The 7,505-nt window shown below is 43.4% G+C and overlaps 1 long non-coding RNA gene across 1 annotated transcript; it reads left to right on the top strand.

Annotated features, from left to right (window-relative positions):
• Nucleotides 1–939: 939 nt before the first annotated feature.
• Nucleotides 940–4,584, top strand: LOC134444006 (uncharacterized). The gene is made up of 6 exons (XR_010033832.1): nucleotides 940–1,432; nucleotides 2,891–2,980; nucleotides 3,086–3,183; nucleotides 3,390–3,483; nucleotides 3,934–4,011; nucleotides 4,116–4,584. It is a non-coding gene; the product is annotated as an uncharacterized LOC134444006 (long non-coding RNA).
• Nucleotides 4,585–7,505: the final 2,921 nt, after the last annotated feature.

Here is a 7,505-nt window from a genome sequence, read left to right as displayed (position 1 = left end):
ATAAAGAATAGGCTAATTGAAATAGATGAGTTTTAAGTCTTGATTTGAACAGGGGTAAAGACTCAATGTTGCGGATCACTGCATGAAAAGAGGAATATGTGGATGAGTTTTGCACCTTAAACTGCCTCATACCTCAAGCCACAGCATTTGCGGCTCCCCCATGCCCCCCTCCCATCCCCTTCTTAGGAGAGCCTTTAATATGTAAATGCCAGTGATCAGGTCGGGAGCTGCTACAGTGAATTTCAAGTGGGGTGGGGTGGGGTGAGGTCAGGTGGGTGGGAGGGAGTGGGGGGTCGGCAGGCCTGTTTCTAGGATTTTGGGGTCCCTAGGCAACGGGATTGTTGGGGGCCCTAGGGCATTTTTTGGCCTTTTACTAAAATGTGTGTGTGTGTGTGTGTGTGTGTGTGTGTGTGTGTGTGTGTGTGTGTGTGTGTGTGTGTGTGTGTGTGGTGTGTGTGTGTGTGTGTGTGTGTCTGTATGTATGTTTGTTCACGCTGCCCAGTGGTGTTTTTCAGAATCACTAACCATTAAACCAGGGGTAGTGAACCTATGTCTCGAGGGCCCTTGAGGCCGTTTTATCCGGCCCCTGATATCATTATAATGTTTTGCAACTTCACATGAAATAGGCCTATGACATATTTTGCAGGCCTAAAGGAATCTTAGAAATTACATTTCCAATGCAATTAAGTTAGGCCTATATTCAGGGGACCTAGAAAAGGTGGGGACTGTTTTAAATGTGTCTACCTTTAAAGGTGTCTATATGTCTATATAGGCCTAAAGGTGTCTATATATGCCTAAATTTCATGGGGAAATCCTGATTTGTGTTCATAGTACGGCCCCCGGAGGATTTTATGACCATGGTAGGAATTTGAAGTGGCCCTTCGAATGAAAAAGGTTCCCCAACCCTTTCTTCTAGCCACAGCTCTGCTGTCAGTACATTTTATTATGATACTATAAGCTCAGAAATGAAGTTGATCGAACAATTCGATCGGTGCTATAAACATTTAAATGAACCGAATAGAAATCAGAATAGAAACATCTGAATGATCTTTCTTGGACATAGCCTACATTTTGAAGTGACCCTTTGAATTAAAAAGGTTCCTCACCCCTGCTTTTGAGGAAAAACATCAATGTGCTTGGCCACTCTGGTTTTTAAATTATTCTGAACTAAAGCAAGGATTGTTCAAGGAAGTTCAAAACAGACTGTCTCTGGTTAAATTAGTTCTACACCAAGCCTTTAGGTGGCAGTACAACTAATTCGCACAATGCGAATTCCACACACAAGCCACAAAGAAGCCATCTACCGCGGTCAACAACACCGACCTATCTGAACAGAACCACGCGCTGTCTGTGTGGTTTCACTGTTACAAGTTTCTTGGCGACATGGGGGAAAGTTCCTCACATACCAACGGAAAATGGGCTTCACATACATGTAAGTAAATTTTACTCAACTGTGGTTTAAAGTTTCAGTACTCAAGAGCGATTGAATAGCTCCTCTGAACACAGATCCGCCATTGCTAAGTTGTAGCACAAGTCCCCTCAATGAATGTGACTACTCTTGTTGCTGCTGTACGCTACTCAATTCTGATAACTTGCGAGCATCGTAATGACAAAATGCAGTAGTGAAACGGTGAATATGTTAAGTATACTTGTTGATGGTAAGTTGTTTGACATTGCTCGTTCTCAATTGCCTTTCCCCTGCCTAAAGATGATTCCCAGTTTGTCGCTCCCAGCGCGGTTCGATCCCCAGTCGGTTCGCTCCCACTAGCCAGACTATCGAGCCCACCGAGCTAGTTATCTTTTTGATGTTAGTTTTTTGTTACGTACCCTAAACCTAACCCTTACCTTAATCCTAAACCTAACCCTAAATTGCTTGTATGTGGTAGTGTATGATAATACGAGAAATGTAATCGGGTGGGATAGAACGCCTGGGATTGATAGGGTCACCTGGGACTACACGTCCGGGAGTGATCTTACATGGGAGTGACCATCTCCCAGCGCTTAAGATTGACAAAGGCTACCGTTAGCATGCTATTGCGTTAGCTCATCAACTAGTTGCTGGGCACTGCTCATTTTTCACGTCTGCCCGGCATTTCGCTGATGAACTAACGCTTGGACGTCTTGCCAATGTATTTTACAGCGGCAAAAATGCATCTAGGCGACGTTGGCAAGATTGGTGTGCCGTCTGGGTATGTTGGTTTTCAGTGCTGGGCAGTAGCGAAGCGACTAGTTTAATTACATTCCCTAGTAGCTTGGTCGTAGCGTCATTACTATGTATCGACTAACGTCCCTGTAGTTAGGAAATAAATAGTTTGGAAATCAATGTGAAATACCCTGGCATTTGCAACAGTAGGCAACCTGTCCTTAAAAAGTATGGGCCCTCAAAACAGCACTTGTTGCACAAATAAGTGTTGCATAGAGCAGTCTTTCCCAACCAGGGGTACGTGTACCACTAGGGGTACGCGAGCACCCTGCAGGGGGTACTTGGAAAAATGAAAACATGTATGGAGCATAGTCACATTGGGATATAAAGCATGAGTCAGGGGGTACTTGTGGTATGAGAAAAGGCTTAGGGGGTACTTAAGACAAAAAAAGGTTGGGAAACACTGGCATAGAGCACGCCACCACCCCGAAATCAATGTGAAATACCCTGGCATTTGCAACAGTAGGCAGCATGTCCTTAAAACGTATGGGTCCTCAAAACAGCACTTGTTGCACAAATAAGTGTAGCTGGCCTCTTCAAGAAATTGAAATTATGCATGGTCACTTTTTCTTATTGTTTCACGTGGAGGTCTACTGACATTGTCTAAATAATGTAGGCTAGTTTATGTCCATGTATTATATTAGGACCCAAGGTTAATGGGTTATTCTGTTTACCATGTTTTCACAGGCTGCTGTCTCATAATATGGCGAAGACGAGTCACTTGAAGGCCTAACAGCTCTTATGAGGAGCAGTCTTGCCATAGAAGACTGAAAGAATGTAAGATTAACTTCTTTGTGACCAATATGACTTGCTCATTGATACATTAGCTATGTCAATATGAGATGCATGGCGAAGTATTTAATTTATTTGTCTCTCTTCTAGGAGCTGTAGAAACAACAGGGTGCCTGCTGCAGTATGACGAGGACGCCCTGATCATAGAAGGTCCAGTGTCTTGGCAGGGTGAAATGCCACTGATATCGGTATGTGGTGATATCAGTTAAAATTAATGAATTAATTCTCATATCTGAATAATGTGAACACTGGATTTACCACACACTCACACACACCCTAGTCCTAGATTATACAACCAAGGTTACTTTTACCACAGCTCTGGCACTGCATCAAATTTCTTTTCTTTTTTATAGAACTGGACAGGTCATTTATTCGTTCCCCTTGTTTTTTGCAGTGTCCTGCAGGATGCTGTGTCCTGCAATCCTGTGTGCTGTGCTACAGACGCGTGTGGAGGTCAACCCGAAATGGGCACAGTAGCGTGAAAGAGGGTAAGCTTAACCTATAGCCTACGTCAGGGTTGGGGAACCTTTCTCATTCGAATGGCCACTTCAAATTCATCCGAGGGGCCATAAAAGTCCTCCAAGGGCCGTACTATGAACACAAACCAGGATTTTCCCTTTCACTTTAGGCCTATATTGAAGGCAGCCACATTTAAACAAACGCCAACTTCTTCAGGTTCCCTGAATATAACTTAATTGTATTGCTAATGTATTTTCTAAGATTCCTTTACAAAATATGTCATATTTCATGTGAAGATGGAATTGCATTAAAATTATATCGGGGGCCGGATAAAACAGCCTCAAGGGTCGCAAACGGCCCTAGAGACATAGGTTCCCCACCCCTGTCCTACATTGTCAATATGACTTGTGCTACTTTATAGATAAGTTGTCAATGCTGTGCATTGCTATGTTTTGATTTTATTTTCTTACATCCTACAGATCCTGGCAGGGAGACGGTAGTGTCCTGCAGGATGGTGATGGGCAATCTTACAAGAGACCACAGAAAACTGATATAGTGTAAGATTATCCCTGTTGGGCTCAATATGTCTTGCTTATTGATATATTTGCTATGTCAATATGAGGTGCATGACGAAGTATTTATTTATTTGTTGTTTCTACAGCTCCCAGAAGTGAGACTGAGTGCCTGTTGCAGTATGACGAGGAAGCAGTGACCAGAGACCTTCAGTAGACCCTGCTGGCATGATTGGCGGCTGAAGAACATAATCAACAGCAATGTTTATAATATTGTACATACCTGTATAGTCTGCACTAAAATGCTGTACCTGTACTATTTTTCCTCTTACTTTCATATTTACTATGAATTGACAACTTTTACTCAAATCCATTTTTGTATGTGCCCTGACTAAAACTATCCTTAAACCTAACCTGTCAGAGGTGTAATAACAACCTGCTCTTAGCAATGTGGCAGCAGTCTACTTGGATGCAGCGGGGAACATAGAACCCTTTTTTTGAAAAAGCATTGTATGTTTCTGAGTTTTATGAATTGTGCCCTTCCCAAACCTAACCTGTCGTAGGGGCCTATGAAATCCGTTTTTTTTAATTATTATTATTTACATTTTTGAACTTATTTTCCCCTTTCACCCCCCCCCCCCCCCCCCCCCCCCAAAAAAAAATAAAATAAAATAAAATACAAAAAAATCTTAGTTATTTAGTTCAAACTGGTGGGTGGACAGAGCCAACCACTCATGGTTGAATGGTAGGTAGAGAAAAGAAAAGTAAAATTACCTACTAGCTTTTTGTAATATCAGCCCTCAAAAATATTCCAGGTAATAAGGTAGCTGTATTGTACATGCGCATATATTCTATTAAATACACGTGACGCACGCACCCAACTAGAAGGCGAATTCACTTCTGGTGCACTGAAGTTGTTGGACTCTGGCTGCATCAGGTTTTCTCGAATACTTGGCTATATTGCAACGTGCAGCTTAGAGACATTTTGGGTCACGTTATATGTAGGCATTAAATAAATAGCCTCGCAAAGTCCCTACCGTCTACCGTTTCACTCAAACACATGTTTTACAAGACGGCCGTTTTCTTCTGATGGTGACTTGACCCTTTTTCAAAGTTGATGCTAACTTTTAGTCACTATGCACGGAGAGCCGCCCGTCTTTTCTGTGTCGCATCGCATTGTCTTAACAGACGGTCAGGACAACGCGTTTATGCCTGACCTCACCTGTTCTACTAGGCAAAATTTGAGTGCTGTTGAGTATTAAGATTTCTTCATTGCTCTGACGGCCAGTGTTAGGACGTGGGAGACAATCGGAAACGCCGCTTGGGAGAGAGATGCGTGTTTGTTTCTGAGTTGTACATTTGTGACCTGAGTAGGCTACTGTAGCCTATACATCACTGCATATAGCCTAGAGTATATTGTTTGCAGGGTATGTATGTAGTTTTAAATTATGTATATTTATGAAATGCACGGTTCCTGTCTAAGTGTGTGTACATTGTTTGGTGTGATATTAAAAGCATTTAAAAAAATCATTTTCATTTCATTCATTTTCATTTTAGCAATAAATTCACATCATGCATGCTGAAGCCCCATCACAGTGCAGTCTATAATGATGTGAACATAATGATGTGAATACACAAAGTAAAATCAACCTAGGTATATTAGTAATAATAATTTTTGCATAATTATACGGACCTACCGTATAGGCCTACGGTATGCATAAATTAATCCAACGTGACCAATAGAAGGTCGTAGCTGCCGACCATGCTAACCAACAGCGCAGCTCTTTTACTTTGAGTCACGTGTCTTTTTCGTCCAATAAGAGCAAGGCTAGTCCGCGTTCCGGGCTGGCTGTCATTGCCTTTCATGTTAATCGTTGGGCCATTAACACCCTGCTGTGAGACCTCTCCACGGCTCTGATTCGCTTCCGGGCGATTTACGTGACACCAAAACTGTTAATTTCGCATTCTCTCAGCGCTCAAAATCAGACGAAAGTTAGGCAAGTCCGTGGGCGATTTGGGACGAGCTCATTGTCACAAATCCCCCTTTTCGTGCTGTGGATGTCAGGGGGAAGCGCATTCCACAGCTGAGGAGCAGAGCAACTGAAAGCTCTGTTTCCCATGGTGCTGAGACGGGCAGAAGGGACAGAGAGGAGAATGGAGGAAGAGGAACGGAGGGGGCGGGAGGGAATAGCAATATGAATAAGATTAGATAGATAAGGAGGGGCAAGATTGTGGATAGCCTTGAAGGTGTGGAGAAGTATTTTAAAGTGAATTCTAAATTTGATAGGGAGCCAGTGGAGATGTTGGAGTGCAGGGGTAATATGGTGACAGGAAGGGGTTTTAGTTATGATGCGGGCAGCTGAGTTCTGGACCAGTTGGAGCTTGTGGAGAGATTTTTGAGGGAGACCAAAGAGGAGAGAATTACAGTAATCAATGCGAGAGGTGACAAGACTGTGTATAAGGATGGAGGTAGAATGGGAGGTGAGAGAGGGGCGGAGACGGTTAATGTTGCGTAGGTGGAAATAAGCAGACCGTGTGATGTTGTTAATGTGGGAGAGGAAGGATAGAGAGCCATCAAGCATGACACCCAAACTCTTAACTTGAGGGGAGGGGGAGACAGGAGAGCTATCAATTGAGAAGGAGAAACTATTTGCTTTGGATAAGGTGGATTTGGTGCCTATAAGTAGGACTTCAGTTTTGTTCGAATTCAGTTTCAAAAAATTTGAGGTGAACCAGGATTTGATTTCAGAAAGACAGGTGGTGAGGGAGGGGGGAGGGAGAGTGTCAGAGGGTTTGCCAGATAAATAGAGCTGGGTGTCATCAGCATAGCAATGGAAATTAATATTGAATTTGCGGAAGATATTACCAAGGGGAAGGAGGTAGGTGATGAAGAGGAGGGGCCCCAGAACAGAACCTTGAGGCACACCAGAGGTGACAGGGGAGGGCTTGGATTTAAAAGACTTCATTTGAATAAATTGAGAACGGCCAGAGAGATAAGAATGGAACCAGTCAAGGGGTGTGTTACTTATGCCAATTGAGGAGAGTCTGTGGAGAAGGATGGAATGTGAGATGGTGTCAAAGGCTGCACTGAGGTCAAGGAGAATGACAATAGAGAGTAAACCAGAATCAGCTGCCATGAGCAGGTCATTAGTGATTTTAACTAGGGCTGTTTCTGTGCTATGTCGGGGGCGAAAATCAGACTGGAAGTGCTCATAGAGGGAGTTAAGAGTTAGATGGGAATGGAGTTGAGAAGCTACAATTTTTTCTAGAATTTTGGAGATGAACGGAAGGTTGGAGATTGGGCGGAGGTTGTTGTAGTCAGAGGGATCAGAGCCAGGTTTTTTAGTATAGGGGTGACAGCAGCAACTTTGAACAGAGAGGGTAGAGTACCAGTGGAGAGTGAGGAGTGGATGATGGCAGAAATGAATGGGAGGAGAGAGGGGAGGCAGGATTTGACAAGGGTTGTGGGGAGGGGATCAAGCTGACAGGTGGAGGGCGTGGATTTGGAGATGAGGTCAGATATTTCAGAGGAGTCCGGG

This window comes from Engraulis encrasicolus, unplaced genomic scaffold (genome assembly GCF_034702125.1).
Source record: "Engraulis encrasicolus isolate BLACKSEA-1 unplaced genomic scaffold, IST_EnEncr_1.0 scaffold_424_np1212, whole genome shotgun sequence".
Taxonomy (NCBI): domain Eukaryota; kingdom Metazoa; phylum Chordata; class Actinopteri; order Clupeiformes; family Engraulidae; genus Engraulis; species Engraulis encrasicolus.
This window is presented reverse-complemented; position numbering and strand designations above follow the sequence as displayed.